Source organism: Amphibalanus amphitrite, unplaced genomic scaffold (assembly GCF_019059575.1).
Source record: "Amphibalanus amphitrite isolate SeventyFive unplaced genomic scaffold, NRLGWU_Aamphi_draft 000119F_arrow, whole genome shotgun sequence".
NCBI lineage: Eukaryota > Metazoa > Arthropoda > Thecostraca > Balanomorpha > Balanidae > Amphibalanus > Amphibalanus amphitrite.
In genome coordinates, this window is record NW_024881614.1 from 478,966 (window position 1) to 488,272 (window position 9,307).

Consider the following 9,307-nt stretch of genomic DNA (forward strand, 5'->3'; position numbering starts at 1 on the left):
ACTGCGTGCATCATGAGTCAACCCCCCCCCCTCCCCCCAGCCTCCACCCCTCCTGTCGCGAGGGGCCCAGACCAGGTGTGTGGGTCATCACCCGTCAGCCCTGTTTACCCCTCCACACTAGGTCGCTAATCCCACGCACATCCAGCGGCAATTCGCCCTTATTGCCGTGGCCGTGATCGGAGCCAACGTGACGCCGCTCGGACGTGATCCATCCCGCCACCGCCGGCGGCGCCGCGCGCTCATTGGTCGCCGCGCCGCCAGCCGGCCGCTGATTGGTCCGTATGATGTCATGGGGCGTGGCCGGCGGGACGCGTGCTGGGGCTCGTGCCGCTTGGGAGCCGTGAGGGCGCACTTCGCACGCAGCGCTGGAGGAGGGAGGTCGTACGGCGTCCGGGAGGAAGAGGATGGCGGCGGGAGGGGGACTCCTGCGGGCCGCGGAGTCCCTCTCTCCGTGGGAAGAGGAGGCTCACAGAGCGGCGGAAGGAGGACAGCAGTGGTAGCGGAGTCATGTGGCTTGTCCGACGCATCCCAGCTGAAAACGAGATGAGGTAAGTGTCACTGCGAAAGGGTCGGATGGGTCGATCCATCGGCTTTGTCGTGCGTGTTTTGCAATGCTTCTTGTAATAATTTTTAAGGTTACACATCACGGTTCAATGACAATCGTGTTTTTTCCTTCGTATAATGTAAAACTTTTATTTAGTTTTTGTTTCGTGCGATGACCCGCTCTCGTAGCAAAGGTAAACATCCATGTTGCTGTAAATCCTACTCCAATCATGTCATTACCACGGCACTAAAACTGAAGCCATCCATCCCCATCTATCACCAACTCATCTCAACGAGTCCTCGAGCATGTTTCAACCTGATGCTCCCTACGGAACCGGATTCAAATTTAGCTGCACCAAAAAACCGGTTTCAGCACTCTTTGAAGGTTGACGTAGTCTTCGGCAATTCACCCCGGAGTAGCCGGAGTATGATCATATTGTTAAACGTAGTCAGAATCTCTGCTTTATCATCATTGATTCGAAGTGATACGTCACATGCATAATGCATATTTATGTTTGTTAAAGAACACATCCCCGAAGCACCACCTGTTGAATCAGCTCTAATTAACTCATCCATATTTACGTGAATGGTTACAACCGTGAACTAACCCGCTACTCTCTCCCACTTCCGCCCCTCTCCCCACCAGGGGTGGAGAAATATGCCGGGTTGGGGTTGCACGGGCGCAGCAAATCCGCCGCCGCCCTGGCGGTGACCTTGACCTCCGCTGTCTGGTGCGGCTCCAAAGCCAAGCCGGCGCAGCCAGCGTGGAATTGGGAAGACTCGTGCTACCCCAACTCGGCACATTTGTCCACCCCTGCTCCCCACATCACTTTGTAAACACTGACCTGACTCTACTTTGTCCCGGGTCCCCGCCCGCCGCTGTCTGTCTGCCCGATATCGGTCACAATGTGATGTCTTGCACACGCCGCATGTCAGTGCACGCTTTCACGGGCACCGGTCGGGCGGAATATGTGGGTCGCGTGCCGGCGCCCACTTATCATGAACCCCACAACTCCGGCGCCGGCGCCGGGCGGCAACAGGAGTTCAAGGTCATCGATTGGCCGTATCTCGTGACGTCACGGCCGTCAGCTGTTGCCGGCAAACCTGTTGTGTGTTTGGGGTCCGTGTGTGACATTTGCCGGCGCCGGCCGCCGTATGCTTGGCTGGGGAAAGGGCTGAAGGGGTAGGGAGAGGGAGACGAGTGGCCACGCTAAGGCCGATGACCTCTTCCCCGGCAGGTCCTCAACAACCGATGACCGGTGACCCTGGTGACCTGTGACCCTGCACGCGACGAGGTCACGACCTCTGGAGAACCACCGGGCCCCGTCCGACTTCCCCGCGGGCCGCCGCTGACGGCGACGAGGCAAGCTTCTCAGAACCCGGTGAGTTGTCACGTCACGGGAGCTATTTTTGTACGCTGATGTCAGCGTTGTGCTTTCCCTGCTCGGCTGGTTGCATCATGACCCTCAGTTCCTGGTCCCATAGTGTTACAAACCATGATGTAACTGCTAGTGTTTGCCTTCCTCTGTTATGGCTACACATGCTGACACGTGCTCGTCTCGCTCCGTAGCGTACTACGATGAATTCCGGATGTGATAGCGGTTGTAACTTCCTTCTATGGCGGCGTAGAATCGCGATAGGCAGTCTGCGGCCGACTTCTCTACTTGTATGTGCAAGCTCCCTTCCTGTGGTTAGCGAGTTCCTTTCAGACTCGGGTTGTCCATCCCCAATCCTGCTCATTGCATACAAACAGGACGAGTCGCCCCTCAGGCATTTTTGCGAACCCACGTCGCGGCCCCACGTCCGTGTATTCCGTGAGCGTTGTACACGGATGTCCTGAAACACTCGGGGCTCGCCTGGGGTTTCCCGGAACCCGTGCTGTCGTGGTGCGCTGTCAGATCCGGGTCTAATCGAACCTTATGTCTCCTCACAGACGGCGGAGCTACTTGAGAGACTGTGGCGGCGGGCCTGCAACGTGACGAAGGTCGCGACGGTGCCCGTGACGGTGCCCGTGACGGGGGTCGCGGCGGAGTCCGTGACGAAAGCAGCCGTGACGCTGGTTGGGGCGTCACGGTTCTGCTGGCGGCTCTTCAGGGCGCTGAGTCTCTAACAGGGTCCGGTCAACAGACAGAAGGCTTCGCTTCATCATCGGCTTCAGCTAGCTAATCTGATCTCATTCTGTGCCATGTGATACTGGCTGTGATATGAATGGGTGTGGTCCCGTACTGTGTCATCATTAGTTGTTTTAGTGTGTAGCTATGGGGAAGGATTGGGTTAGGGTGGGTTGGGGTACGAGGGAATTAGGGCTAGGGCTGTGATAGTGGTAAGTTTGATACTGCCTTATGGTCATATGACCATAGATCTCAATGGCTGTGATATGATGTAACGCCTTTCGTCTTTAGCTTGTAGTTTGTAGTTTAGTGGGTCTTTAGTTAGCGTTTCCTTATAGCTGTTCTTTTTTGGGACATTAAGTCACCCCTTTTTCTTCTGTTTATTAGGTACATAGAGGCGTTGCGTACTGTCTTGTTAGTTATGCACTGTCAAATGATCTCATAGGCTTAGTTCGATTGTGGTTTAGTGATCTCACAGCGTTGGATAGCAATGGGTAGTTGAGGGACTTCGGTCATTGATCTCATAAAAGCTTAACTTGAGAAAGGTATAGTTTGTAGTTATACTTAAGGCCTAGTAAGTAACCTTAGTGATGCTCAAAGTGGTTCTGCATTTGCAGTCCCAACGGTCTCATGAAGTCTTTCAGGGAGGGCAGAAGTCCTCATAGGCAAGTCTTTCATAGTCAATAGGAGTTAAGTCTTTCACGAAGTAACGAACAGCGTTGCATAAGTTGTTAGCGCTGCAGCTTCTTCTGCTAGCTTAGTCCCGTCTTCTAATTTTTTTTCTTCTAAAATTAGCGTTTATAGTTAGAGCGATCGATCTTTTCGTAATGCTTTCATCATCTGTGCTGTGTTAAGACGGTCTTTCAGTGGTCTTTGACATCCGTTTAGCATAAGGCAGTCTTTCAGTAATATGGCGATGGCTATAAGTCCTTCATTCGTGCTTGAAGTGACGTGCTGGATAATCCATGTTTTGCGTAGTATGTCCTTACTAACATGCTCAGCCACTGCTCTAGGTAACTGCCATAACTTGTAAGTTGATAATTTGTGCTCACTTGTAACCGAGCACTTTAGTTGTAAAACGTACGGTGTTTCATTGCTTCGCATTCATAGCATAGCATTAGGTACCGCTCAATAGCGTTTTGTGTTGCTTAGTTTGATTAAAACTCAGCGTAAAATTAATTACTAACAGTTCAGCTTGTGCAAGTAGCTTTTAGTGATAAGAACAACCGGTAGGAGAGTATCTAGTGAGTTGGTTTTAGATGCCACAATGTGGGTGTTATTAAATTTGCGACTGGACGAGCTGTCATTGGATTGTGGTGTCCGGGGATGCTACACGCGGCTTTCGTACTGATCTCAATTGACGGTTGGCACTTTGCCAAAAGGCTCGGAATGTTAAGTCAAAGTGGTAGTTGATGTGGCCCTCCAACCAACCTGCATTTGACCCCCATGTTGACCGTAGTTAAGGATGAAATTGTGCGCGTCTTTCATTCGGATCATTCTGATAAAACGTGATGCCAAGTCTTTCTCCCAAGAGTGATGTTTTGCGTTGTGATATATGGTGTCTTTCACATGTGTGGCTGTTCAGACTGCATTGCCCAATGCCCATTGTCTTTCAATTGTGCCCCATGACCTCATGTTGTAAATAGATGTACATATTTAGTTCTTCGTGTGACTGCCGATTTGTAGTTTTAGACCAATAAAATATAAAACCCAACCACTATCTGAGTTTATAGAGCATGATAATCGCAGTCAGCATGGAAAATGAAAACAGGCTTACTACGTTTGCTGTAGTTTTTTTTTTATAAATTTAGCTCGAATGTTTGAATGGACGGATTGACAGAGCCGGAGCCCACGCTAAGCAGAGCTTGTTGCGTAGACCCCGACCCCTACCGTCCGATCGCGCAATTCCGGGTAACGGGAGAATTTAGATGCCAAAGTTTAACGTGCCCTTCAAAGCCGGACACGGCCTGTCCCACTCAACTGACTTCAACTGGCTGCGGCTGCTCCAACCGCAGACCATCCCCGTCAGGAGTCTCAAATTTCGAGCGCCGGAGCGTCTCGAACCCGGGCTCTCACTACCGGGAGTCCAATGCTCTACCAACTGAGCTACGGGACAAAGTTGGTACTAGGTACTAGTTGGTACTTGGCGTACGTTATGAAGTTCAGTTTCATGTGGTATGCCTACAAGATGCTGCTGATGCAACCTACTACTTATTTCGCAGATGGAACACATTTGAGGTTATTTCTCGCTGATAGGGAAAGGTCAAATTATGAGTGTAACGTCATGACCAGGATACATGTTTTGAATCGATAGGCGCGTCTTGAGGCTTTAAGAATTGAAAAGGCATATAATCTGAGCATCTAAATCGTTTCTAACAATTCCTAGGATCCACAACAGCGAACAAAAAATGTAGGTCTGCACGTAACGTTACACAGTTGCACAATTTGCCAAGTAAAATGAGTAAGCACGCTGTGGTAATTCACCAGGTGGTGCGGTAATAATGTCAGGCTTGTGCCAGGACTGGTTATTAAACCAGTCATTACGTCACGCTGGAGAGACATTTGCATACACCGGGCCAGTAGTATACCTCTGCTTCCCGTCACGACTCTGGTGCCCTGTGGCTGATGAAGTGCGACTTTTGTGGAAAATGATGTCCCCGTGCCGTTTCTTCACCTCCTTCTTTTTTTCTCTACGACGTAGTAAATTAGCCAATGACTCATACGAGGGCGCGCACCGACTCAGTTTGGTCATGAATAATTTATCATCGCGTCTGCGCGAGCCGCCGTGCGCTGGCCGCTTGTCTGATGTAGGAGGAGGAGGGAAGGGTGACGGGGAGGAAAAGGACCGTCGCCAGCGGTCAGCCCGGGCATCCGGCAGCCTTTTCCGGCAGCTCTGGTCAAACTCCAGACGTCTCCAGTCCTGCCATACGTCCTCTGTGACCGGCGCACACTTTTTCCATTGCAGGGCGCGCTAGCTGTCTGATAGCACGGCAAAACGTGACGGTGGGATTATCTTTAGAGGGGTTTTAATGCATGAGTGAAGCTATTAGCAGTTCCGTTCTCACCAATGGGAAGCGGCTTCCCCGTGAATGATGTCAAAAGAAAAAGTTAGTACGGAAGTAAACGGCCTCATTCGGTATCATCGTAGGCAAATGTGCAAATGCATGCACCTATGCCTCTTTTATCAGTAATTGTGGACATTTAGAAAATTATCAAGATATTACTTGAATCAGCAGTTGATTTTAGCATGACTTAGGGAAAGGAACGGAGTTCGGGAAAGGATCATAATAATTTCTGATAAAGGATTTGTGCCAGACTGAGCAGCGCGCCTGCACACAAAAACTGTCGCCTACACCGTTCCCCGACTGTCGCATGCTGTCTTCCTCACAGTCGCGCGGCCGCCGCCCGTCCAAATGCAGCCGCCGCGCAAGCCGCCCGCCGCCCGCCGCGGTCCGCCGCGCCGCCTGCCGCCGAGCATGCCCTCAGGCACCGCCCGGGGCAGCGCCTCAGATCGGTCACGTGACCTCCACTCGCGGGCGCACGATAACCGTCCCGTAATTGGTTGCTAGCCGGGCCAACTCATAAAAACGGTACGGCGCCGGGCGGCGGCGGCGGCGGCGGCGGCGGCGGCTTTGTCCTGCGGCGATCACGTGATGAGACCTGCAGAGATAAAGCTACCTGTCGAGTACATTTTCCGCCGTTCTGCAGCTACTAGTCCTGCTGCGCTGCTCTGCAGCTCTCAACACAGCAGAACGCACACCAGAGAACAGCCCTTCAACCAGCGGGCTGCGTGCAGTCCTCAGCCAGGCAACGCAGTCTTGCAGCTCTCAGTCACAGCACAGTTTGATATATACTGATCTGACGGTATCACATGAGCGGCGGTGTCTACTTGTCCCGGTTTTCCGCTTATACGAACTGGATACAAGGGCAATTGTAAATAGTATGCTGTGCCATGTTTACATGCCAAGGGAGACAACCAAACAACTGAGCGGTGCAAATTCAGGAACACGCTATTGTTTGTGCTATGTTAACCGTAAAATATTACCTGCCTCGAAATCAATGTGAAAAGTGTCAATCCCTTTTATTTAATTTGACAGCTTCATAAGCTTGAAAAGAGACCGAAGCTCTAAAATCTATCATTCGCTGGCCTTATCGGAAAGAGCGTCTGGTAGAGTTGGCAGAGTACCAGAAAGAGGATGGGAGGGACGAGAGGACCCCGCCGAGCCCGAATTGGCACCTGAGACGATGGACATGGGATTGGAGCAATCAGGTGAGTGAAAAGGGAGGAGAGAGAGAGAGAGAGAGAGAGAGAGAGAGAGAGAGAGAGAGAGAGAGAGAGAGAGAGAGAGAGAGAGAGAGAGGAATGGAGATGCACACGGAGAGATGATCAAGTAGCAGTTGACGGTTCAGTGCAAGATAAAATCTAAATGCCATGTGCTTGCGTTTTTTTTTTACATGCAGGCTGCAGCACATTTATGCCTTTAGTGAATTTAGAAAATACATAAGTGCATGTGGATGTGCACTCACATGCACTGGAGGCACGCACCCAGACGCAAACTTGTTCACATCAATAAACCCAGGCGCTATTTTCAACCACGCGCGGCAAATGCTCGTTACCAAATGCGGGATAGACAGCCGTGGTGTCCGCATTATTAAACCCCCGGCGAAATGACCATCCGCCTGGACAACCAGCACGTGCGCACGCTATCAATTTCCACTCATGAACGGCGTACTGTGATTTTTTGCGCCAAACTTCCAGTGAGCCTGAGTATGATGGCGGGGGACAGGACATTTACCGGCACTGATCGTTATTCGGGCCGTAAATTGTCATGAAAGTCAGCGCGACCGAGCGCGACCGGTTTCTGCCGCCAGTTGATGGCTTGTTTAATGGTAATTGCAGGGAAGCGAGAGATAATTCTGTTTCAAGTTGTTGAACGGTGAGTGGGCTAATCAACAAAGAGGTCTAATTAGATAGGGGAGAATTTTTAAGAAATGTTGATTGGATTTATGAGATTGGTGGAGGAGAGTTGAGCCGTAGAAAGAAAAAATCAACAGGTGCCCACTCCCAGTACGCATATGGAGCACATTATATGGACATGCGAGCAAATGGTGATGGTTTTCTTCAAGTTGAGTTCAGTTTTATTTGCAAGCCGTGCCGAAGATGACCACAATTCATAGTTGTGTCGCAAAAATCCTGACAAAACTTCAGCTTGCATTTTTTTGTGTGCGGGAAAATGGACTAAAACTCTCTTTAATCTTTCTAAGCTTGCAGCACCACAGACCTTCACTATGAACGCGACTCGCGAGATCATTTTGGCTCACAATTTTGAATAGTTTTAGTGAGACATGTTGATCAGCGCTGCGCCATAAACGTCCATCTCACGCGGCGCGTCTTTCCACCACAGAGCCTGCAAGGCCCACAGAGCCAGCAAGGCCGTGTGGTGGCGAGAACAAGGGTCTGGCGATCATGTTGTACACCGCACAATGCACACGTGCACAGTGCACACTGCACAATGCCTGGGGCTCGGGGCACATACCTGGCACGCATCCACTGCCACCTGCCTCCATACCATTCCACTGAGCTCACTGAGTTATTGCAGGAGGTGTAATGAGTTCGTCAGAAGCTAGGATGGTGACAAAGGCGCCGAGCAGGGAGTAGATACCCCCGATTGCCCTATTTACACCTTGTGGTTATTCCGGAACTCCCAGAAGCGCTACGCAGCGTTAAACTAGAGGGCGTGTGGCATCAGGGCTAACTTTTAATTGTTGACTGTTCTCAAACATCCCCATTTACAGCCTACCTTTTAATGGTCGTTCCTTGATTCGCCAATATCATAATCGGGCAACACTATATTTTCAATTTTCCAGTAAACCAGCAAGAACAAGACTTTGATGCGGTAGTTCATATCAGACTGAAAGGTAATCAAACATCACAGCCAGTCTTTTAGGACCATTTACTCGCGTCGACATCGACAGGGAACAGGGACTTTATTTCCCCGGAGTCGCTTCAGCGACAGAGTTCAAACAACATTTGGTTGTTGGAATGATTCTCTGAATCGCCTTGAGTGAGCATCCTTCACAGAAATGTAATAAAGGTGGATGGGCACTTGGCTTATAGATCGGAAATACGTTGTCAGAACGCGTTGCTTAAATGTGCATGGATGATTACCACGCGTGACTAACGCTATTAGGTTTACAGCAGGTGCTAGACGCTGGTTTTATTTGCTCCTTGAGTAGGCAATGCATTAGACAATATATGTCTTTATCATCTTTTCACCGTATGCAGCTAATAAAAACGTACCTAAGTGGTGACCTTTTATAACAAAATGACAAAGAAGTGCCTATACCTATGATGCTTAGGTGCCTGTTCTTACTTTATTAAACCAATGAACCTTAGTTGAGCGATAACTTCCAGCATGCACTACTAATAACAAAATGCAGCATTGACATCGCATTCGCTTGTTTCGTGGCCATGTTCAGCCAAATTCGTAGATTGTTAGTGTGCAAAGGCCAAAGTGAGTTGTCATTTGTTTATTTTCAATCCACGTTTCATACCTTTCCTTGATAAGTGCTCTGCCCAACATGATCCTTTCAACGACCTGTCAATAAAGCTGTCCTCCTGCTGCGGGCACCCAGGTGACTAAGTGCAGAGC

General features: G+C 50.2%; 1 long non-coding RNA gene across 1 annotated transcript; it reads left to right on the forward strand.

The window, feature by feature from the left end:
* The first annotated feature begins 274 nt into the window (after positions 1–274).
* On the forward strand, positions 275–4,371 carry LOC122381381. The gene is made up of 3 exons (XR_006256521.1): positions 275–548; positions 1,782–1,925; positions 2,477–4,371. It is a non-coding gene; the product is annotated as an uncharacterized LOC122381381 (long non-coding RNA).
* Positions 4,372–9,307: the final 4,936 nt, after the last annotated feature.